Raw genomic sequence first — 26,993 nt, forward strand, 5'->3', positions numbered from 1 at the left:
GTGCATTTTTGCATCTATGAAAAGCACGCTATTGAGTCAGGGGATTTGTCTAACCGCAAACCGTAGCATGCACAAGCAGATTTTTCCATATACTGGTTGTTAGCGACAAATCTGCCTGATTGTGAATAGGCGACTTTATTTTATTTCAGAAAGACGTTATGGCTTTGGAATTATTAGAAAGGTGACAGCACAAACGCGTTTGTTAGTAAATAAAAAAAACGTCAGCACAAGAAACACACTGTTAATTATTTAGAATATTTTCAAGAAGTTGGAACCTAAAAACCTTAGAAACCACATAATATAGAGGAATTCACAGATGTTGCATTCACGCGCTGAGAATCAAATTCTCAAACACATAAAGTTTAAATTCGACACTCAGTGGGTGTACGATCCCCTGGGGGCAACCCCACAATGTCTATGAATTCCATTGTTTTAGACAGATGATTTGTAAACTCAGTTCTGTCTGTACACTTTACTTTTATAAACAAAGCCAAACAGTATTCCTAAAATACAAGTAGAATAATTAGCCAGAGGTGAGCAACCCCATGTAATATTATGATATAATTATATCATAATATTACATCGGATTTCTCACCTCTGGCTCCTTGAATAGAATATAGCGATCGGTGAAGTTAAACATCGACTGAAGAAGTTGGATTACATAGCCCTTAACGATCTCTTGGATAAACTAAACAAAGCCTTAGACGACACCTCGGGCCATATTGTAAAGTTCCTAGACATTGTACAATATTCCAACCCGGATAGTTCAGACGGCGAAGATATAAGTATGATGCGACAGTATAATACTGAATTGGATTTGAAACAATTGGCTCTGCAGAAAGAGGAAATCGTAAGATGTTTTATTACGTACAAGTACCTACATAATATATCTAACATTGTTATAGCTATAGAAAGTTACTAAAATAGTTAAAAATATACTGTCAGCTTACACAGGTCCAGGCCTTCCTCCTTATAGGAGAGCGGATATAGAGCTTAAACCCATCACGCTACTCCAATCGGGGCTCATCTTTCTTTAAAGTTTTTAATGATAATAATCGAGACCGATGTTTAAACGTGCTCTACGACGCACTGAGAATTTAACTGAAAATTTCTTAGAAGAATGAGACACCCCCTACTGAGTAAGAAAAGCTCAGCAAGCTTTTCTTACTCAGTAGGGGTTCCATGACTCCAAAGCCACATAGGCTAACTACTGTACCAGCGAGGCGTTTGCGTTGCGTATTTATATTGGTATATATATTTCTAAATATCAGGCGCTCCATTATAATATAGTAAAGCGCCTGGACTGTCTTGTACTGAGTCAAATAGCAATGTTTCTCTCAATCAACTAAGAAAATATTGCACGCCATATTCAATTCGTTCCAACATTTTACAGAATTATTTGTTTTTTCTTGTCTTCTTTGAATATACTTTGTTGTGTTATTTTGATCTAATCTTGTTGATTTCGTTTTACTTAAGATTTTTTAGTGTTCCGGAACGTACGTACGATAACGGAACCCATAGACCCATTCGTGTGTCCGAATGTCCATCTGTCACAGCCAATTTTTATTATTTACCGATAGATTTAAGAGTCCGTACAGAGTAAAATATACCTATTTATGCCATAGACTATAGAACAAGTCTCGGCAGAGAGACTTCTGTATCGATGCATTACACTAAATTCTGCTCGAACAAATTGAAAAAAGATATGTATACCTAATCTAAATTTCCCATATGAGATTTCTCTATCTATGCATTCCAGTGAAACGTTAGGTATTTAAAGAAAAAAGAAATAATTGACTAGTAAGCTATTTATTTGTAGGAAAAAATACAGGATCAGATATCGTTTAAATTAAAAAACAGACCAAAACTGAAACTCGTCTCTTCGTCCACCTGTGAAATTGATGTTAGAGATATCACGAAGAAAACAATCAAATGCTTTTTAAAGGAGTTGCACAATTTGGTGCAAAACCTTAATAACATCGTTCATAAAGTATGGTTTTTTCTATGTTTTTAATTAGTTATACCAAAAAATTAGGGGTTAGACCTTATAGTCCACCAGCGTGGACTATAAGGCCTAACCCATTTATAAAAAACCATTCTCATTCTGAGAGGAGACTCGAGCTCAGCAGAGAGGGGTTGATAATGATGATGATTATACAAAAAAAATATATTATGAATACTACTGTACTAAATTAAATTTAGTAAATTGCTTAATAACACGAATTTGAAAAAAATATAGAAAATTTAGACGTCTCGTTGATTTTATTCACATAAACTTTGAAAAAAATCACTATTTGATGCCCGCGACTCTGTTATAATATTCCATTTTTTTTTTTCAAAATACCTATTTTTGTTACGTTCGGTTTAGTTGAAGCAATGCTTCAGCGGGCAGTTATCGAGCCTCTTGATGTTAATTAAGTAAAAAATGATGTATAAAATATATTTTAAACCGAAGATTAAGGTGGTACGAAAGATCAGACGTTGTAAAGTTATTTCGAATTTATAGAGTTACGAAGGCTGGCCCGACATCATAGTATGGCTATTAAATGAAGGTTCCAGAGTGGCATATATGAAAATATCTGCAGCTGATGTTATACATTCGGTGATACCTGAGCAAAGTGGCAAGGACTGTGGACGGATCCAAACCGTTTATATGAAAGTAAGTTAATTTTTTTAAGAAATTGATTCTACAATTTCCCTACAAAGTAATTTTATTAAGTATTCTGGAGATAGACAAGAGATTCAGGAAAAAAAAGAGTCCTTAATCCTGGAGTAGTCGCGCGGATTACATAATATAATTAACGAGTATGTAGTCTACCAATACAAAATGCTGAAAGGGATAGCCTTAGCTTATTGCACTGCTAAGGTATTTTCAAATGAACGTTTGAGAGACCTGTTCAGAGTTGCACAAGCACCAGTCACCATTATTAGGCCAATGGAGCTCCGCTAATTGTGATGGTCAGTGGAGTAGTGTGTCTTGGTGGGGCCCTGAATCAAAGTTAATTGGGGGGCCTAAATGGAGGGTAAAGATTTCTCACAAAAGAAAGAAAAATGCTCGCTTTAAATAAATATGACAGTGAATTAACGTATGTTTCCAACTTATAGGCTCACCCTTAACCAGGGAGAGATTGTGAATTACCTGATGCATTTTACTAATTTTGCATTCACACGTAAGGGGCCCCTGTAGTCCGGGGCCCTTACTGATACGGCTGATATGGCGGTAACTACGCCCCTGGTGATGGTTTACATAAGATCGCCATTGACGGTCAATTATTCTCACGTCTCTGAAAAGCAAACGGCAGTACCTACGCGGCATACCATACAAGTCATGTACGCAGTGACCAACACACGATCAATTATATTCATGGGTGCTATAGAAACGTCAGAATAATTGACCGTTTGTGGCTAGCAATATGTAATCTGCGCGACCATTTCCGTTACTTATAGGTGCAAGACTGCACGGCTACTGTAGGGTTAAACTTACTTTGCTCTTCAAGGATTAGGGTTTAACAGCACCAATTTCCCACTCCAGGCTGACAATTTTTACTGAAAATTTCATAAAAGAAAGATGAGATTATATCCTGAGCTTATCCTTTAGTGCCAAATTTCAGATTCAGATCAAAACACATCAATACTGCTTGATGATACAAATGAGCGTTAAATGACAATATTTAGTATCGTACTCGACTACGGCAAAGTATCCGTATGTGCAGGATAATTCCCGTAATGAGTGTAATATCTCTTCTACTTGTTTTTACTAACTAGCCATTATACACAATAACAAGTGATCGAAATCGTGTAAAGTGTTTAATCGCGTATAATTGCTAACGATCCGTGAATATCCGCTGTATCGGATTTTCGGAACAAACGGTAGATAGTTCCACAGATGAAAATTAAATTAATAGGAATTATAGGAATATGTTTGGATTTCTACACGCTTTATATTAGCTTTACTTGTAAGTATGTATATAAGAAAATCTTGCAATCTTAATTTGACCTACTTCACGATCTTCGTGCAGAATGCTATTTTTGCACACTCTCTGAGTTCTGATGATAATACATGACTAGTTAAGAAACGTCATTTCAAATCCAATATGGCGGCCTCCCCGAGCTTATAACTATGTAGGTATATAAGAAAATCTTAGAGTCTTAATTTGACCCACTTCCCGGTCTTCCTGTAGGATAAAATTTTGCACACGCTCTGCGTTCTGATGACAATACATGACTTGCTAAGAAAACGTCATTCCAATATGGCGGCCTCCCCAATCACTTTAACTATGTATGTAAAAAAAAATCTTGGAGTCTTAATTTGGCCCACCTCCCGGTCTTCGTGTAGGATGAAATTTTGCACACGCTCTGAATTCTGATGACATCTCTATTCTATACTTTAAATAGTATTACTAACCCTGACGAATACATTTATAAACCTCAATTTTCTTCAAAGTAAAGTAGACCTAATAACTGCTACTTAAAGTTCACTTTACTTTGAAAAAAATTGAGGTTTAAATTTTAATTCATATTTATAAATATTGCCGTACCTTACAATGGTTATCTGCTTGTTACGTACTATGGATATTATGTATTATTCAATTATATTATGTTGAATTGATCATTATTATTTTACAGCCTCTTGTATGTCCAAAACACGTAAATTGCATTAGTAGCTGCCATTGTATCGCAGGAAAAGTGGAGCTCCTTCTTTGGATGGGACTGTACAGGCAAAGATCCGCGTTCGAGTCCAGCTTACCCAGCGGTTACCATTTAAATGTTAAGGCATTTAATATGTGTATAAAATGTAGTACTATGGTACGTTAGACTTTACATATCGCACTTTCTAACAATTTGTAGCAAACCTGGTCGTTAACTGTGGCCCGCATAAAAAGGCTCAAAGTCGCTCAGCGGGCGATGGAGCGAGCTATGCTTGGGGTTTCTCCGCGTGATCGAATCAGAAATGAGGAGACCTGCAGAAGAACCGAAGTCACTGATATAGCTCAGCGAGTCGTGAAGCTAAAGTGGCAATGGGCGGGGCACATAGTTTGAAGAGCCGATGGACGTTGGGGTCCCAAAGTGCTAGAATGTAGACCCCGCACTAGTAAGCGCAGTGTTGGCCGACCCCCCACCAGGTGGACTGACGACATCAAGCGAGTCGCAGAGATTCGCTGGATGCAGGTGGCTCAGTATCGTGATGTTTGGAAGTCCCTACAAAAGGCATATGTCCTGCAGTGGACGTCCATCGGCTGATATGATAATTATGAATAATTCACAACAACAATTTTTTTTTGTCATAACAGCAACACATTGCAAATAGGTTGTCTAGTTAAATGGCGTAATATGGGTAAATATTTCTGATGCTGGATCTCGTACTGTTAAAATAATATAAATATAAAAAAAACCTGAGTGAAAAACCCTTGATGACGATATAACTATATCGTTAAATGGAATCAATTAGCAGCTAACGCGCAAGTGCACAGTATGGTGATCACGGGCGCAGGTGTTTTAATTTCCAATTATCAACTAAATTCACTGATGCAACAATCCCCAGATTGGTACAGGTGAACACAATATTTTCGCGTGAATAATTATTTTCATCCCAGTTCACATTACGTAAGGGGTAAAAATGTACAAAGGGGATTTAAGGAAAAACACGTAAAATGTATATATTTATTATGTTTCCTACATTTGAGGAAGTTAATTACGAAGAAACTTTAAGAAATTAAACCGCTACCGGGTAAAAGCATCTCTCTTAACATAAATTTTTCCAAGTTCGTACATTTAACTTTTAATTAAAGTAAAACATTGAATTACCGTACGGAATTATTTTATTTTCTCGCAATCGTAGTAAAAAATATAGTGTAACACGCGGGGCTAAACCCATTATACACTCGGTTTCTAAAAATTTCTCGTATATAATGGGTCGTTTCAGCCCCTTGTATAACAATCTACTATTCTTTAGTTTTTGCTTATGTACGTTCGTGAGTATATTAGTATCTTTTAATAGATTCTTTACCGTATCCGGAAAACCGTTAAAGATTGTTCGAACAATATGTTCCAGCCTTCGCTTACCATACTCATTTATGAAGTTCGGCACATACAATTTAAATTTTTTTGAACTTCATGTGTACTAGTTGTAACATATAATAAATGTATGCAACAACAACTAGCACTGCCTGCGGGGTGCGGGCGCGGGGAAACTAAAAAGTCGTACCACACTTGCGTTCCGTGACGTTGTGCGGGTAAGACGCATACTGTGTAACTGCATAGTGATTTATTCTAACCTAACTTATTCTATTTTTTTTTCTATTCTTTACGAGTTAGCCCTTGACTACAATCTCACCTGATGGTAAGTGATGATGTAATCTAAGATGGAAGCGGACTAAATTGTTAGGAGGAGGATGAAAATCCACACTCCTTTCGGTTTCTACAATCGCTTGGCGGTACGTCTTTGTCGGTAGGGTGGTAACTAGCCACGGCCGAAGCCTCCCACCAGCTAGACCTGGACCAATTAAGAAAACCTCAATCGGCCCAGCCGAGAACCGAACCCAGGACCTCCGTCATTAAATCCACCGCGCATACCACTGCGCCACGGAGGCCGTATTACGGCCATAAGAGTAGTGAATCGATAAATATTATAATTTTTATTATAGTAACAATAAATATTTTTCTGTATATTTTATCATCTATGTTTTTCTAGGATAATGTTCGTACACGTGTAGGGTAGGTGTGTAAATTTTCGGAATCACATTCGTACGCGAACACCGATGCTGCGCGGATTATTTTAAGAGGCATTGCGGTTCGATAGGTGTACATACGAGTGGGATGTGCTTACCTCGTTCGACTCTTACTTAACAACGCGAAGGGATTACGTTGGTGCTCACATTGAAAACGATAAAAACGAAATAATAAAGAACGTTTTATTTACAGATGGTTGAGTGTCGGGCTTTCATTTACAAGGCAAAGTTATTCAGTAATATAAATGGAATTGACTCTCTTCAAACATTTGTTAGAATTAATGCCATGAATAGCGTTATAGAGACAAAGGTTAGTAAAGTTTCAGTCGAACAAAATCTCGAATGGGTATTTATTCTAGTTACGCAAATGTGAATCTCCATATCCCACTTCCACTTCCTAATTACGTATGTAGAGATAGAATGCTTTCCTTTTGTCCAAACAAACTAAGCGAATAGTACCTACTTGTAGAGCTTACTGTGCCGTGGGAGACTAACATTCCGGACCACAGTTTAAAAGTGAAAAAATATTATGACCTAACAAATGAACTAACTAAAAATGGCTATGTAGTTAGTCTTTGCACCGTAGAAGTAGGTGCGAGAGGATTACCAGCAAAATCTCTCTATAACTTGCTTAAAGACCTTGGCCTCACTAGAAGTGCAGCTAGTTCTATGTTAGAACGAGTATCCAAAGCTGCTCGAATAGGATCTTACCAAATTTGGCTAGGCAGGGAGAACAACACGGGCAGAGAACTCGTCAAGGAATTTCTGAACCCTACATCCTGTAGTCACAAGTTCAGGACTCTGCTCGGAGTTCTTCTCTCTACTACGCGATGGACCCGGCTCACGCACGGTGAATCCATGGAATGCTAAGATATTCGTCTCATATTATTCATGAATTGCAGTGGAATGCTCTTCCAGCTTCCGTTTGTCCCACCACCTACAACATGGGTATTCTCAAGTCAAGAGTGAATAGGCATCTTCTGGGCAAGCGCGTTCCACCATAGGCTGCATCATCGCTTACCATCAGGCGTGATTGCAGCTAAGCGCTTGCTTATACAAAATAAAAAAAATAAAAAAAAATCGACAGCCAATGAAAGAAACCGCTATAATTCATGTAGATCTGCAGTATGCATAATTTTATTAGCTCGTTTCCTTGACTTGACTAGTAACTGCTTACTTACTACTTGACTTGACTAATAACCTTTACAGATTACATTGATTGAACTGTACCGTTATATCAATATTTTCAAGTCATCATGAACCTTTTTTTAATAGAAAATTAGTTAAAACCATTTACTCGTATGTTTCATCTTGTTTACCTAAATATATATATATTTATATCAATTTGTTCTGATCCTTATTACATTTCTGAATGAGATAGTAAAATGAACGTATTTAAATTTTCACTATCCCAATACCATGTCGAAAGGATTAATGAAGCGCTATGAGCAACAAATGATATAATACGAGAATATTTGGTTACAAGATGGTTTCCATATGCGTAACTAAGATTTGTGGCTGGGGTAGAACGGATAATTAAACACCCTCCGAATCGCTAACGTATGTGATTAAAATTACATTCTTGATCTTGTGTGATCTTTGACGATCAAAACCTCAGACTAATAAAATAAAGACTTGCCTCGGTATACGTTACTTTTCTGACAAAGTATATGATCAACTGAGAGCCGTGATAGCCCAGTGGATGTGACCTCTGCCTCCGATTCCGGAGGTAGGCGTAGGTTCGAATCCAGTCCGGGGCATGCACCTCCAACTTTTCAGTTGTGTGCATTTTAAGAAATTAAATATCACGTGTCTCAAACGGTGAAGGAAAACATCGTGAGGAAACCACACACCAGATAATTTTCTTAATTCTCTGCGTGTGTGAAGTCTGCCACTAACCACTCTCAATCTGAGAAGAGACTCGAGCTTAGTAGTGAGCCGAATATGGGTTGATAATGTAAAATGTAATATGATCAACTAAATATGTCTGATCAGCGAGGTAGTTTACAATACATTAGATCGTATGAATAATTTAATATTCTTTTATTTAAGGTTAAATGTAAAACGCTATCGCCTGTGTGGAATCAGGTTCTCAAGATGAACAAAATGGTGCACATGACCTCTGAGCGTCTCTTTAACAATCCGCCTATTGTCTTGGTGGAAGTCAACAATACCGACTTATCGGTTCGTATCAATCAATAACCTGTGAAATTCGACGTAACATAAATAATAATAAACCACTTTTCGACGATCCCGTGTAACGGAGACAATATATAGATTTGAAACTAACAAATAACGTGACTTTCTAATGGTGAAAAATTTTTTCAAAATCGGTTCAGTGGATCCAGAGACTGTTACCCACAGTACGATAAAAATTACCTCCTTGTTATCTATACTCTATACTTCTATACTAATATATAAAGCTGAAGAGTTTGTTTGTTTGTTTGATTGATTGAACGGGCTAATCTCAGAAACTACTGGTCCGATTTGAAAAATTGTTTCAGTGTTAGATAGCCCATTTATCAAGGAAGGCTATAGGCTATATATTATCTCCGTACTCCTATGAGAACGAGAACCACGCGGCTGAAACCGCGCGGCATCCGATATTATGTATAGATGAACAGCCAGTAGTTATTCCGTGAGGCTTTGTATTACGAGGTCTGAGGTATTTTTTTTTTATTCTTTACAAGTTAACCCTTGACTACAATCTCACCTGATGGTAAGTGATGATGCAATCTAAGATGAAAGCGGACTTACTTAGGAGGAGGATGAAATCCACATCCCTTTCGCTTTCTACACGACATCGTACTGGAACGCTAAATCGCTTGGTGGTACGTCTTTGTCGTTAGGGTAACTAGCCACCGCCGAAGCCTCCCACCAGGCAGACCTGGACCAATTAAGAAAACCCCAATCGGGGATCGAACCCAGGACCTCCTGTAAATGCACCGCGCATATCACTGCGCTACGGAGGCCGCATAAGGTAGAGTGAGACTGTAGTGGGACGTATTTCTCTTATTGAAGAGAATCTCTAATATTTCTGTGTTAGTTGTATACCAAAGGCTTTATTTTAATTTATAGGGGGAAATTGAATTAATTGGCCGTTGCGAAGTTCATCCAATGGTGAGAGACAACGCAGATTCCGAATTAGCGCCCAAGTTAGAGTGGTATGATTTGTACAAAGGCACTGAATGTACTGGCGTGGTACTTCTGTCCGTCCAATTATTATATGTGAGTATAGATATAATGAAATGAAATTAATATATTTATTACTAGCTAACACCGCGCGGTTTCACCCGCGTGGTTCCCGTTCACGTAAGAATACGGAGATAATATATAGTCTATAGCCTTCCTCGATAAATGAGCTATCTAACACTGAAAGAATTTTTCAAATCGGACCAGTAGTTCCTGAGATAGCGCGTTCAATCAAACAAACTCTACAGTTTTATTATATTAGTATAGATTGCAGATCAAAACACAGAAAAGAAACAAATAGACTAGTGACACTTTTTTTAAATGTTCATAAATAATACATTATCGTTCTACTAGATTGAAAAAAAATCATATTTTTTGAGACGTGATTACATGAAAATTTTAGTTTTTTAATATGATTTTGACAATACGAGCCAAAACGCCTGTCGGCCATGACGGTCTATATTTCAACTGTTTCATGACGTCGCTATATCAAATCCCTTACAAACGAAGCGTTTGACAAAAATATTAATTAACAATTACCTACTTTGACGTTTAGTACATCAACTGTGTTAGTTTGGAAAATTTGAAAAAATACACGATTTAAATTTAGTTTTATGAGAAATCCTCAATTTTTATTAATTAATATCGATATATTTCGGCCCCTTATTCCATGTACTACACGAAATCAATATTGTTTATATTAAATTTGATATGAGTCAACTGCCCTACTCTAAATTCATTTCTTTCGAATATGCATAATCAACAAGTAGATATTTTTGAAACCATAAGTTGGTTTTCTTATAAAGGGACTAGTAAGTTAGTAATTGAGCCGTGATAGCCTAGTGGATATGACCTCTGCCTCCGATTCCGGAGGGGATAGGTTCAAATCCGGTCCGGAGCATGCACATGCACCTACAACTTTTCAGTTGTGTGCATTTTAAGAAATTAAATATCACGTGTCTCAAACGGTGAAGGAAAACATTGTAAGGAAACCTGCATACCAGAGATTTTTCTTAATACTGTGCGTGTGTGAAGTCTGCCAATCCGCATTGGGCCAGCGTGATGGACTAAGGCCTAACCTCTCTCAATCTAAGAAGAGACTCGAGCTAAGTAGTGAGCCGAATATGGGTTGATAACGACGAGTAAGTTAGTGACTCTACCACTAGTTCGGAGGATAGGATCTACTCAAAAGCGCCGGCAATAAATTGAACAGTTGCTCTTTTAAAAATCATACATTATTTTATTTTACAATGGTTAAATTCATTACAATTTCTTTATTTCCTGTGTGAATGTGGTAACTGATCCAAACACCTCTGAGCCTCTTTGTTATTAAGAATTTCATTAAAAACCTTACTACACCTACCATTAGAAAAAAAAAATTTTTGCTAAGCTGACGAGCTTTATTAACAAAGTAACGCCATCTCTCGCCGTCGCTGTACTTTGTTGATAAAGCGCCATCTATTAAAAGCTTTTGGAGCAGGAATAGCTTTTAGTCTGGATTGCATGCTTCATGCTTTGTAGTTAACATGAAAGTAGCTTTTGCCTTTATCGTAGTGTTGTAAGTTCCCACCAGAGGGGGCCTTTAAAGTTAGATTTAATTAATATGCGCTTTAATATTCTAATGATGCAACTCATAATAACGATCGAACTTCACTTAGAAGTTCGTTTGATCATATATTAATACGCGCTCTACATTCAAAGTTTTCGTGAACACCATTAATTATTATGAATGTAGAGGACTTCGCGGGCTTTGCGGCTTACAACTTATCAAAATTTTTCTTAAGATTCGTCATCAGCCATATTAATTAGTTCTTTCACGTCGGGCAATGCGAACTATTTTATTAAGTTTTACGACTATGAAAGTACGTGTTCTTGTGTAGAGTTCATTGGAATTAGAGTCGTCTGAGAATATCACGGCGTGAATATGCGGCGCGAGTGTAGAGCTGGCTCAAAAGATGATTCGGATTCGCGGCGTGATGAATCAAGCTTTGGAATTTCACTGAAACGTATACAGCGACCTCTGTGTTATTAGTGGTGAACTATTTCGCCGAGTGAAAGGCAGTACTGTAGGTTTGAGCTTTTTCATCTCATGTGTCTCCACTTGTGCAGTTTTTAGCATAACTCACGTCAACGTTTTTTTCAATATATTTGTGTAGATGGCGCTACTTTATTGTTTCTTTTACGACCATAAGGAGCTTGTAAAGGTTTAGGAATGAGAGGCAGTTTTGTAGGTTTGTCATGTGTCTCCACCTGTGTAGTTTCAGCATAACTCACGTGTCAACGTTTTTTTTTAACTTACTTGTTAGATGGCGCTACTTTATTGTTTTTTTTACGACCGTATGTATGGTGCTTGTAAAAGTTTTAGAATAAAAGGCAGTTTTGTAGGTTCGAGCTTTTTCATCTTATGTGTCTCCACCTATGTAGTTTTCAGCTTTTTTAACGTACTTGCGTAGATGGCGCTGTAAAAATAATTATATTTAAAAATAATTGTGTGTGTAAAATATTTAAAATCAGAGCTGAGTTTTTATTTTGTTTATTTAAGTAATTAAATTAACGAATGTTTTTATTCTCATTTTAGATACCTGAAAAGGTGCTGAAAACTACAACATACGGTTCTGTTGAGCAATGCTACGTCGCATCTGCTTTGTCTTGCAAAGAAGTTAATGTACCTGGGAATCAGGAAACTCTACCGATAAATCCATTACCAAAATTTACCTCATATAAGTACGTATGTACCACTGATTAGAAAGTTAATTATAAATAAACATGCCAGTATAATAGCGACATCTATCGGAAGATCCACGTACGAACTTAAGACTAAGATTCATTCTGAATATTATTTTATATGCTATACAGGGTGCTCGGGAGTATTTCCCATAACTCTAGGGTTATATATTTTAACAAAAAATAATTCAAAATGTTCAAGGAACATGTGTTCTAAAATGAATATTTTTGGAGTAAATAATATTTCTTTTGTAAATAGATCTTAAAATGTGACCCTTATACGCATCATTATAATATTGTAACCTAACGTATTTATGTTTTAAAAAGCAACGTTGTCGTTTGTTACCTAAAGGCGTATGTTACATGAATAGTCGGTATTATTTGAATTACTTTGTATGAAAACATATTTTTTTGTAGTTAATAAAATATTAGTTAGATATGCAATTCGGTTCCTATAAGTTTTCTCGTTAATACCTTGAAGTTATGGGAAAAACTCCCGAACATCCTGTATTTTGATCAAGTTAGAGAGTGAGATCAGTCCCCCTAGCCAAGTGGCACGACGATTTCATTCTACGATCGCTAACGCTTCGAAAACTAGAAAGATGTATGGTAATGACATTTGCTATCAACAGGTCACGTGATCAAGATCTGTCATTCCCATACATTTTTCTAGTTTTCGAAGCGTTAGCGATCGTAGAAAGAGAATCGACGTGCCACTAGGCTAGGGGGGCTGATCAGTTTTATCTACCTAGGGTAGGTACTGACTGACGCACGACTACGCAACAACCTGGTACATTCGCAGACACCATAATATTTTCTTGCTTATCATAACATGCCAGCGTCTACCATAGTTAGGTATGCAACTATGTGTCGTGATGATATATATAGTAAGTAAGAAATTAAATGAGAATCTTATGTATTTCCTGTTTGATCGTTTTTTTAGAATTGATGTATACTGGTGGGGTCTACGTAGCCTGAATGTTTCAAAGAAGCCCGGGGTCATTCTTGAGATTGAAGACGTAGCCATAAAATCACGAGTCATTGCCAATAAACAAGCGAACTGCAATTTTTATGACGGTCGTATGTCAGAGATATTTGAAGCACCCTTACATGACGCGTGTTATAATCCTTTGTTGAATATTAAGTTATTCGATAGCAGCTCTTTTGGAAGAACTCTATACCTCGGTACGAAGAGTGTAAAGAACCCTACGAAATATATTGTAAGTTGGCAACCGAAAGAACAAAGAGATGCGTCACTTAGTCGCGCATCGATAACGTCTTCAGATTTCATACAAGGTGGGTAAGAATGATAAACTCTTTCTTTATCACGTACGTGAGGTAATAGGTATATTTATCACGCGATTCGAGAACACAATATAGTTCGCTTCACAAATGCTTTTTTTTAACAGTTTTCTGTGTTAAGAGCCGTTATAGCTCAGTGAATTTAATATATGGAGTGAACTAAATATATGGAGATGCATGCCCAGAATCAGAGGTCATTCTGACTTCGATTCTGGACATGCATCTCCATATATTTAGTTTTGTGTATTTTAGGAAATTAAATATCACGTGTCTTGAAAGGTGTGCAAAGTTTGCCAATCTGCATTGAAGCAGTGAGCCGAATAAGGCAATACTCATCATTTATTTAAAATATGTTAATGATGAGTATCATGCTCATGAGGTTCTGGATTCGAGTCTTGTATCAGACTAAAAATATTGAGCCGTTTTTCATTCTAAAAATTCTCTCCTTCTCCATCCTCTTGCCTCGGAGATATTATTACTATCCCTGTCATTTAATTCTGACAGGGATCCTTGCAGAGTCAGTGATCATGGTAATTTATATTTAACTAGCCGACACTCCACGATTTCACCGAATAGTTCCCGTTACTGTGAAAATACAGGGATAAAATTATACTCACAAATAACGTAATTTTCTAGTGGGTAAGAGAATTTACAAAATAGACTTAGTAGATTTAGAGATTACCTCCTACATCACCACAAACTTTACCTCTTTATAATTTTAATGTACATTTAACTATTAAAAATTTCAGTAAACCAAATGTTATTCATAAAGAAATTTTCGCAATTCAAACACGCAAATGATTACGGAAGTAACAACTATATTAAAAGGTCTTCCGGTAATTGTAAAGTAGAACGCAGAAAATGGCCAAAATGTTGCTATAAAGAACCAGAAGAGGAAGAATGTACACTGCTACCTATATTGAATAGCAATAAACATACATTATCGAGGACTGCACTTAGTGACGATGAAAGTGATTGGTGGTTGAAATATTTAAGATCCAATAAAGTAAGTAAGGTGACTTAATATACTGTTTATACTCGTATTGAGAGTATACTAAGATAACTTCTGTGTTATATAAAAACTATCCCAATCAAGCTTCGCTTTGATAGTTCACAAGAGTGCCATCGGCGACATAGAAAATTTTTATGCGCTTATACAGGATGCTAGGGAGTATTACCCATAACTTCAAGGCGTTGATGAGCCCACTTATTGGAGCCGAACTGCATAACTAATTTTTCAACTAAAATATAAAACCTTATTAAGTAATTCTGACTATCCGTGTAACACACGCCTTTATCTATTCTAGCATTATAAAATATTATATTTTGACTACGCCACAATTATAAGGATACGTTTATGGGACACATTTTAATATCTACAAAAGAAATATTATTTACTCCGAAAATATTAATTTTAGAACACATTTTTTTGATTTTTTTTTTTTATTTTCGGTAAAGAATTAATACCCCAGAGTTATGGAAAATACTTCCCAGCAACCTGTATATAAGAATTCGATGGTGGTGTGAAAAGTAAATGGCTTAACCAATTTGATAATTTTTTTACCGTATCAAAAAGCAAAACGTGTGTAAATGCAGGTCAATTTACGAGGGGTTTGATAGTTAGTTTACTGATGGATTACGATAACAAAGAATAAATGTGTTTATCTACCGCGCGTAAAAAAGTATAGTCTAATTATTGTTGTGAATTAGACTACTACTTTATATATGACTAGCTGACGCCGCGCGTTTTCACCCGCGTGGTTCCCGTTCTCGTTGGAATACGGGGATAATATATAGCCTATAGCCTTCCTCAATGAATGGGCTACCTAACATTGAAAGAGTTTTCCAAATCGGACCAGTAGTTCCTGAGATTAGCGCGTTCAAAGAAACAAACTCTTTAGCTTTATAATATCAGTATAGATTATTGTTAGCAAGTTAATTATGTTAAACCATTTACAGGACTTTATAGATGAAGACAATGTTAATGCAGCAGATAAAATAACCGTAAGTTATTTATTGTTTTAGTTGTACAAATGTCCTTTAGTAAGTAGTTCCGGTTAAGGTATAGGGCTATGTTCTGATCGCAAAGCAATAGTCGCAAGCCTACATCAACCACCGCTAGTGACCATTCAGTGGCTTGCACAAGGTTTTTAACTAAGTTATGCACTAATGATTTTAGACTTATTTCGTGGTTGTTCATTATGAATATTATTTAAACGGGTATATACCACGATAAAACGACGATATTTTGAATGTCGATATTTCGACCCAGTTGCATGGATCATGGTCACGACGTTTCGCGGCGCCTTCTTGGTTTGGTTTGCACCCGGTGGTAGAATTGTGCAAACATAGAGGGCGCCGCGAAACGCCTTATAATAAAAGCGATGTCGTGAGTGTGGTTTGCCTAAACAGCCAAAAACGCAAGGTAGTTCAAAAAAGAAAAAGAACTAGAAAGAGCGTAGATCGATTCTGCCCCTAACAGCTGATGTCAACTTCGCATCTCGCAACTTCAGTCCCGTCGTGACCACGATCCATGCAACTGGGTCGAAATATCGACATCGTTTTATCGTGGTATTTACCCGTTTAAATAATATTCATAGGGTAATGCACTATATGTACAAATTGAAAAATACTTCCTACAACATAGGTTCGTAATAAATCCTCAGGGTAGGCGAGGTATTTTTGCATCTATGAAGTGCACGCAACTACAAGTCGTGTATTCGGTATAGTCACGCTTATGAGGCTACACAGTACCTATACACACGAAAAGTATAGAGTTGAGTTGCGCTTTGGCGCTCGAGCGTCATATACTTAATTGTTGTTAGAACATTTTACTAAAATTGTTACAAAATCTGAAAATTCAGAGAACTTCCTCAGATATTGATCTATAAAGCAATATTAATCTATCTGTATTTTATCGTTAATCCTTTTTATTGCAAAGTGTTGTTTTCGTGTAGATATACGATTCAGAGCTTGAAAGTCAACCGGAGTTCTCTAAGTTTAGAGATTGGTGTTCTTCGCTTAAACTTTATAATGGAAAGAAAACAGATCTAGAAAATGACAAGCAGTGCTTGTGCGGGATTTTAAAGGCGGGAATAGCAATATATCGGTGGCCCCCACCGGGTAAAACGGTTGCAGTTACTGACAGCGGCGTTGATTTAAATAAAGGGTAAAAACCTTCTTACATTTACACAACATTTACCTGTACATATTAATAAACAAAAACACCCGCCGCGTCTGTATTGTAATGTGACGACGACGAGTAACTTTGACAGGGATTTTGCAAAAATCAATCAATGCAAACAAATCATTAATTTTATTTCATTGTGGTAGAGGAAACATCACGAGCAGATCCCAGGACATGTGACCTTGGGTGAAGGTTTTTTTTTTTATTTTTTTTATTGAGGGTTTACAACATCATAGTACATAATCATATTATAATAATAGTAATATAAATTAAAATTATAACTATGACATCAGCTTCGGAAATCACAGATTACAATACTATAAAGTAAACTACTACGTACATAAATATTTTATATAAAATTATTACAAACAAATTTTGAAATAAAAAATGAAAAATTAATAAAAAATTGATGAAAGAAAAGACTAGAACTAAAAACATATAAAATACAGGATACAAAATGTATTGAATAGTGTATTAATTTAAATCTTGTATCTAGCAGATATTTTCATGATCACCCTTGTAACGATCCAGCAAGCTTTTTAGTAAGGGTTTACTTGGTGAAGGGATTCAATCTAAAAACCAAAGACTATTTTACCGGGAAATTGGATCCATACTTAATACTTAACTGTGGTAAGAAGCAGTTGGGAAACAGATGTAATTACGTAGCAAATACCTTGAACCCTTTATTTGGCAGGTAAGAGTAAGTAATGTTCTTTATTTTTGTTTTTGTGTTTGACGTAAATTTAAATTAAAATATATATTCTCTACTCAACTCTACTCATAAATCGACAATTTTATTTTATGATCTATGCAGTATAGGTACAGTCAAAGATATTGTACTATTAGATATGTCTCTAGCGCATCAAAACTGAGGCGAACAAAAGTGGCTAATTGAGTTAATTTCATTTAGTATAATAGTAAACAACGAAAGTTATTAAAACAAATAATATTGTCTACAATGTCGAGTTGTGTGTTCAGGAAGTGTAAAAGCTATATGCATATAAATATATAATGTAAGTATACACAGAGTTGTGCATGTCTGTGCTCAGTGGACTAGAAATTCAGATCACTTGTCGCGGTGATTTTGTAGGCACGTTACATAACTAATTGTAGAAATCTTTGAGTGTATTCTGTATTATAGTAATATAATTTCGTACTTAATTTATCTTACCATCCGATGGAGGTCCACTGCTGGAAATAGGCCTCTTGCATGGACCTCCAAGCACAACGATATCGAGCCGCCAGCATCCAGCGTCTCCCTGCAATTCAATTTATAATTAATCAATTTTATTGTGGAAAATTCAATTACAATGCTTACACTTTTGGATTGTCCATTTTTTTTAAATTTATTTTAACACTAATCTATTTACGTGTTGTATGAATTAACCTATTAGCAGTGGATGTCAGTGGAGATAAGGAATTTGAAATGTTTTCAAATCTTGAAATCTAATTTAGAATATCCGTTGTTGACAAAGACAATAAACAAAAAAAAGTCTCTTGTGAAAACACCATTCCTTAAATTAAACACCATTAGCCAAAGCAAACATTAAGCTTAAGTATTAATAGCTGAAAAGCAAACTCGAAACAATAAGTCGTGTGCTTGTAAAGCAATGGTACAAGAACATACTTTGATTAAATAAATATATTTAATTAAAAAAAATGGACTATATGTTTCCCTTACAAAACGCCAATCATATGTAAAGACATAATATTTTATTCGGATAGGTGCCCCGCGCTGACTGCAATGTATTTGATAAGGACGGTTAGTTCTGCAAGCCGCCATTGATGGCGCTGATCATTTTCAACAAACGATATCGTTTATCTTTTCGTCAACCTTTATAGTGTCAGACGAAATTTAAACATTTAGTTGTAAGTCCCTTATCGAAATGGTCAAATATCCATTTGAATAAGGTACTTACAACAAAAACACAAAAAAACAAAACACTTAATTAAAAAAAAATCGAAACAGTAGTCACACTCTAGTCTGTAGTGCAAGTAGGTACTATTCATAGTACCTACTTAAGCATACGACGTTATCAAAAACTTTAAACTAATATCGCGAAAAAAAAATACATGTTAAAGCTCATTAGATTTGTCATGACGTCTAGAAATATGTGCAAAGTCTTCAAACCCCCACATGAATAATTAATTATTTAAAAACATACCGGCATATTGTGTATCGGGCCACGCGAAGCGCAGGGTTCCGTAGACTAAATAGTTCGAGTATATTAGATACAATTACATTTTATTTTGCAGGATGTACGAATTTAAATGCAAACTTCCAGAGGAATATCTCCTGACAATATCGCTCTACAACTACGAACAATCACAACCAGATAAATTTCTAGGCTGTACTAACATTGATTTAGAGGATAGAATTTATTCAAAGCATCGTGCTCGAGTTGGTCTCCCGTATGAATATAGCTCGTAAGGCACTTTTTGGTTTCTTATTGATGATCCATCATCATTATCATCATCATCCGTTTCGTGACTTTTCGTAAACTTTTGATCCTAGTTTTTATATTTCGTAATTAGAATTTAAACTATCGTGAGTGTTATTCATATTAATTGATTATGAAACACGGCTAAAACACATTTGATATAAGGTCGGAGTATGCTCGACTAGATTCGAACTCAGACGGGACCGTTAGTCATGAGCTGGATATTGCATCGCGGCACGATCCAGAGAGAGATCGAGAGAGAGGCGGAACTCCCCACCACTCAACCCCTCTCCCAGCGCGCAATGCGAGCAGCAGCGCGTCGCGCAGCCGCTTCGCAGTTTGGATCGCGCCACGATGCAAGAACCTGCTCATGACTAAGGGCCCCGTATGGGTTCGAAACTAGTTGGGCATACTCCGACCTATTATCACGAGAGTTTATCCGTGTTTAATAATAAATTAATTTCGTTATTAATTTAATTATTTTTTTTTTATTTTTTAACATAGATTTTTTTTACGTTTATATCCCTCGGGTCAAATTTGAACCGGATCATTATGTAATATGTAATATGTACAGGGTTTACGAGTAAAGTACCTATCTGTATATGTATAGAAAAGAAATTACACAAATGTCGTTCAGTAATAAATGACCTATATACCTATATAAATTTTTAAAGGTATAATAATTACCTATAAAAATTTATACTGACTTCCGGCACAACCACTTTAGTACAGCACTATGTTTTTCGACATTTATTTTTAATCATCTTTAACACTATAACAAAGCCGTACATTAATAATTCGTCGTAATTCATCATTTGTACCTGAGAAATTCCATTCACTCGCGTACTCATCTGTACCGCTCAGAAGTGACGACATAGTGCTCAGAGTTATTTTCTGATATAGTAACAGCCTTCTAAGCGATAATCACTTTAGTTCATATCCCAGGTAATTTTTTTCAAGGGCTTGTAGTCTATTAGTTATTCTATTTAATATTTAGTTACCCACTTTAGTATCATATAATTACATTGTAATTCTCAAAGCACTGTTATTAAAAATATCATATAAAAATAATTAATGAGTGAACAGAACGTGTGTTACATTGAAGATTGGACTTTTTTCTTACTAGAATAGAATATGAGAGATAGCGAAATTTAATTCCCTTTATACAAAGTATCGGATGAGACGAAATCGTTCACTATTAATAAATAAAAGTTACGGTTAAGAAATTTATTTATTTCAATCAAACAACCCATGCATTTACAACCCTCTTAAATTTCACTAAAATATTAACTAGTTTCTTTATACTTACTGTATTTCAAATATTTTTTTTTACAAGTTAACCCATGACTACAATCTCACCTGATGGTAAGTGATGATGCAATCTAAGATGAAAGCGGACTAACTTGATAGGAGGAGGACGAAAATCCACACCCCCTTCGGTTTCTACACAACATCGTACCGGAACGCTAAATCGCTTGGCGGTACGTCTTTGTCGGTAGGGTGGTGGTCCAGCCGGGGATGCCAGAACCGAACCCAGGACTTCCATCTTGTAAATCTGCGCCACGGAAGCCGTCGTTAATTCCAATTTTTTCCGTTTTACAGCAATGAAAAATACAACTGGCGCGATTGTATCAAGCCCTCAGCAATACTTGAAGAGTTATGTTCAATAAACCATTTGCCTCCGCCATTATTTTTCTCCGACACCATAACTGTGATGGTAAATGGCGTTGAATATAAAGACACAGAGAGAGGTAAATGTAGAAACTCATTATCATTAGCATCATCTTCATTATGAAGGTCATCATCATCAGTGTGACTAACTTTATAATGCTGTAGAGCAGCGGATCCCAAGAGGTGTTCTGCGAAACCCTGAGGTTCCGTGAAAGGCCCTTAGAGTTTCTCGAAAATTCAAAATTTCCATATTGTAAATCGCTTCAATTGAGATAATATTAATTGAAGTAATTTATTATTCATTTTCAATTAACTTGTTTCAAAAATATTGCATTCCAAAATTCCATGGAGGAAACCGATATGCTTCTGGCGCGCTACCACTCGCCACGAGACGTAAGAGTTTTCCGTCTTTAGTTTACTTCTTTCTTATGCTAGGGTTCCGCCGAAAAATGGTGAAACCGCTGCTGTAGAGGACTCTACTGTCTAAGGCTGCTTGTCCGCCAAAGCGGAGCGAGGGAGCGTAGCGGAAAAACGGAGTAATGCGAAGCGGAGCAAGGGTGCAGAGCGGAGTCACTGAACCCCGCTCCATTTCCCCTGTCCGAGTGTTTGTGACACACCTTTTTGACTGAGTTAACTCCCTGGTTACTGCTCGACGCTATGACGTCGCGCCTGTGGCCGCGCTTACTTCAGGACGATTGTCACGTACGCACCACGCGACGACTAAGCGTCTACTCCCCAATCGACTTAAAAGCTTATTTTGAATTTAATAGAGACTACTTTAGAATGAACAAGTTTATTGAGTTCGACCTTGGATACATTTTCAAAAGATTTGAACGATCGTTCATGTTCAATAATTTAGTTCAATTACGTCATCCGTAATGGTGATTCGTAATGATAATTATATCCATAGTTAGCGATTTTGACAATAATACAATATGTAGGAATCGCAACATTCAGCACTCAAAAATTTGTATAGATTTAATAACTACAACTTAGTTTGTTTTACTCTTTTCAGAGATAACGTTATCTTCCGCATCAGAACGCAAACAGAACTTATGTTTAGGTATTTTGCGTAAATGGCACACCATACCAATATGTGGCTACCATTTAGTCCCCGAACATGTTGAAACGAGGACGCTATATAATCCGGAAAAACCTGGAACTGATCATGTATACATTGAATATACTATTTATCCCTAAAAAAATATTATTTATTATTTAATTAAAGAAAAGCGTAAAGTTAACTCATCACGAAATCACGAAAATGAAGTTGGACGCCCGCGACCTTGTCCACCCATAGATCTTTATCCAGCCGGTCGCGAAATCTGTTCTTAGCGGATTTTTACTAACTATAAACTACCTCCCTGCCAAATTTCATCTTTCTACTTTAAGCGGTTTTCGAGATTTCGTGAAGAGTGACCTTTCACTTTAAATTTCAACCATACCCTTTTATCAGAACACAATAATACAATACTTTCCGGCAGTAATAAGCGATAGTTTTCCGAAATGTGCTCTTAGTAAAAGATCTACTACTACTTACTACATTTTTTACTACGTAATTCTATCTACTGCTACATTTTTTACTACTTAATTCTATCTACTGCTACATTTTTTACTACGTAATTCTATCTACTGCTACATTTTTTACTACGTAATTCTATCTACTGCTACATTTTTAATACACATTTTTATTAATTTATTTTAGGGTAAACTACACATGTGGGTGGATATTTTCCCTTTAAACACCGATGCAAGCATACCTCCTCCCGTTGATATTACTCCGAGGAAATTGGAAGAATATCAACTGAGACTTACAGTTTATTCAGTTCGAGCTTTTGATTCACAAGCCAATTATCCGTCGAGGAGTACAGATTTATATGTGCGAGCGTAAGTATTTATAATTATTAGATTCATCATCATCATCATCATCAATAATATATACCCATATTTGGCTCACTGTTGAGTACGAGTCTCACGCTGGCCCAATGCGTATCGATAGACTTCTCATACCTTGAGAATTAACAAAATTCTGAGATGTGTAGGTGTTCACGTGGGTATGAGTTCACGATGCTTTTTCTTCATTTTTAGATTACACCCTGAAAATATTAAAATGAAAAAACGGTAAAACACAATATTGGTTTTGGTTTTAATTTTATTGAATTTCTATATTAGCAAAAATACTCACGGCAGCTTATAGACGGAGAGACAGACCTTCGTCATTTTATAAAAACTGAAAGTTTGTCAGCTCATGCTCCTATAACTATAGATGAGTACAACTATGGAGTTTGTATTGTTTTTGGGAGCTAGCAGATTTCAAGGATCCAGACCAGATGAAATCCAGATGAAATATATTACAACAAGTCAAGTCATCATCAGCATATTTTTGTACTTCAATTTTCATTACCTACTCGGTAATAAAACGTAAGGTTGTTTAAATGTTAGAATCCCTAAAATCAAGTCAATGTATAGTGAGTTTCCAGAATACATTTTTTTCTTTGTAATTTATTGCAGGTATCTGGGATCTGAAAATGAATCCCAGCGAACTGATGTACATTACCAAATGGTAGCTGGTGAATGCAATTTTAATTGGCGGATGATTTTTAATTTTTATTATCAACCTACTATGCAAAAGGTTCATATTCTTCTGCTTCTTTTTCCTTTCTGGGCCTTTTCCACCCTTGGACACTATTGTGTAGATTAATTGGTATTCAATCCATACAGAGTCACTGGAAACACATAGCGACCACTTGAAAGAATGATAGTAGAGAGCATTAGCTATCAAACTGCATTATGTTATATGGGGCAAAAATGTACCAATTTCGAAAAAAAACTTTTTTTTAACAAATGTTGGTTACTCTGCTTCAATGTGGATTATAAAATAAAACTTACTTAGTTAGTGGCTGTTTTTAGTGTTTTAGATTAGTAACAACCTGTTAAATAATAATAATACAGAAAAGAAAACAAATGACGTATCTACAGTTTTTGAATCATGACATAAAATTATGGAATTTCTATTCTTTTTTGTATTGATCTTTCGTATTAGGGTGCTAGCAAACAAAAAACATCAAAAATAACCTTAAAATCCACTCTGAAGTAGTGTAATCGTAGCCGGAGATGTGTATCAGCGTCTCTTCTCCCTCTTAGCATCCTTTGCACAGAGGACTGTCCGACTAGCGTGCACTAGGATTTTAACTAGGGTATGGTTACTTAAAGTACGGGTATCGTAATGGCAGTGCATTTTTGCAAGTACGAGTATGAAGTGCACGCCACTTACTATCGGTTATACCAAGAACCGAAAGGTTGTTTAAAGAGCAGCAGTACGAAAGGTTACATAGCATCAATAAACATTATTATAATCTTTTAGTAGTACCAATAAAATTTAACGGAAGAAATAAGAGTAAATCTATAAATAATCTCTGCAAATTATGATGTGTGTGTGTGTATCAATATAATTACAAAACCAGCTTTTCAAATGGATCAGCTGACGCTCACTTGGATCACGTGTATAATTATAGTAAATTTATTTGCAGCTTATTCGAAAAGAAAAAGGTGTATTTACGGAGTATGAAGATAGTATCCCGCCGATATTAATAGTTCTATTGATGGATAATGAAGCTACATGTCTAGACGATAATTTAGGTAAATAATGATATCTGTCTCTCTCAATTACAAGTTGACTGAATCTACACGAAGGTGACATTCAGACATTAAATCACTTTTTATTCTCTCTGACAGTCTAACATTTTAAGTACAACTTTGGTGTATTTTGTGTATTGTGTATGAACAACACTATACGACAAGATCGATCGTAGACAATAACTTGCAATTGATTGTATAATTGAGTAACAAATACATTGTTTAAAGTGGCACATTAGTCGTTCTCCCACTGCAGGTATAACCACTCAGAACAGCCTAGGCTTCCACATTTTTTCTCTACTTTTCCTTATTTTTTGTTTGAAATAGTACATCTGCAATATTTGCACTTGCCTTTATCGCAGCTTTATGACTCCGGGATTACTCAATAGTTAACTAACGATATAACTATGTACAAAGTTTTATACACAAGTATTTTATTGCATTAATTTGGCACTCCATCTATATAACTTTATAGCAATTAGTAGTAGTAGCCAACATCAAATGCTATCAAACTGGTAGAACTGTGGTTAACTTATAAATTTCATTAGCGCATATCGATCGTGGTCTGCTCAATGGAATTTGATTCTGTAGAATAGCTTCGTAAGTTCATATACCGATGTTCCGATGTACCGATTCATATATCTGCATGCCTACGTCTTGGAACAGATACTATAAACAAATTTCTGAGCACGGTATTATAATAAAAAGCCCGTTTTGGTCTTAAATACCAAAATGGGCAAACAAATGTGATTGATAAGTTCTTTTAACTTTAAGTCGAAGTTAGTGTCCGGAAGAAGACTGACATTCTAAATTTTTACTTTTAATTAAAAGTATTAGAATTTTTAAATATATATTGCCTTTTATATATAGTTGCAGATTCTTTTTTATATATAATTTTATTTAATTTAATTTCCCACAAAGCTTTTAAAAACATAATAATACGAGTATATTGTACCACTATTACAATTTTTAAAGTCCAGTCCTCCCATGGCAGATTTTTGAGTGCGTAAGCAACTGGTCAGAGTGAGATATCTCTTCACAAAACGTGCCGTCTCAGAGATTTTGGATTCTATATTCGAGTCTTGATTCAACACTCAAGCGAAAGCTTTTTAATGTGTGTTTAAGACAATAGAATAAGACGATCAGAACAAAATGTTTGACTTTACATTCCACATAACGGTAAAATCGCGTTGACACTGAGCACACTCATGCACAATTTTGTCTTTAATTCCATTATATATTTATGTATATAGTTTTTACACTTCCTGAACATATTGACTTTAGGTATTATTTGTTTACTGATAACGTTCGTTGTATAATAAGCGACTAAATTAAATTAAGACAATTATACATTAGTCCACCTCAGTTTTGATGCACTAATGCCCCGTCTCTATAGTATGCGCGTTATCATCTGAGTCGTCCGGTCATAAAAGTCAAAAAAGATAGGAATGTGCAGCGCGCCTACCTGCGCACCCTAATTATCGATAAACGGCTACCTGCGCACGTGCTAATGATGAGTCAATAATGATTTGGACGATTCTGATTGGTCGGTTTCTAATGTAATTGCATTGCGTATTTTTTTTGCTATAAATGTGTTTACTGCAATTAAATAAATACATTCATGTGTTACTCGTTGCGCACTATGGATACTTTATTTTCTAACGTTGATCTGAAGAAATTACATGGCGATATTAGCCCTCAAGCTCGAACACTGATTCACAACGTATTCCTGTTTCTCAATGAATTGAAAAGTGATCCGAATAAAGTGGCTTCTCTAAATTTCAACAAACCACGTGAAATGGCCGCATTTGTTTGTGGTGTGAGCAGAGCGACAGTGGACCGAATCAAGACGGAAGTATCACAATCAGGCAGTACCTGTATACCAAGAACAAATTTTAAGAAACCACAAACCGTCACTAATATTGACGATTTTGATAAAAGTGTGTTGAAGCGAACTGTAGCTTCATTTTATGAGAATGGAGAGTATCCATCCGTGGCGAAAATTTTAGAAAAATTCCGTGAACAATTACCCGATTTTAAATGCGGCAACACTTCAATGAGAATACTACTGAAGGAGGTTGGGTTCCAGTATAAGAAAAATAGCGAAGGACG

At 36.0% G+C, this 26,993-nt stretch overlaps 1 pseudogene; it reads left to right on the forward strand.

Moving 5' to 3' along the window:
• LOC128199741 (otoferlin-like) overlaps positions 1–24,892 on the forward strand; it is a 37,021-nt pseudogene extending 12,129 nt beyond the window's left edge.
• Positions 24,893–26,993: the final 2,101 nt, after the last annotated feature.

Source organism: Bicyclus anynana, chromosome Z, assembly GCF_947172395.1.
Source record: "Bicyclus anynana chromosome Z, ilBicAnyn1.1, whole genome shotgun sequence".
NCBI classification, from domain to species: domain Eukaryota; kingdom Metazoa; phylum Arthropoda; class Insecta; order Lepidoptera; family Nymphalidae; genus Bicyclus; species Bicyclus anynana.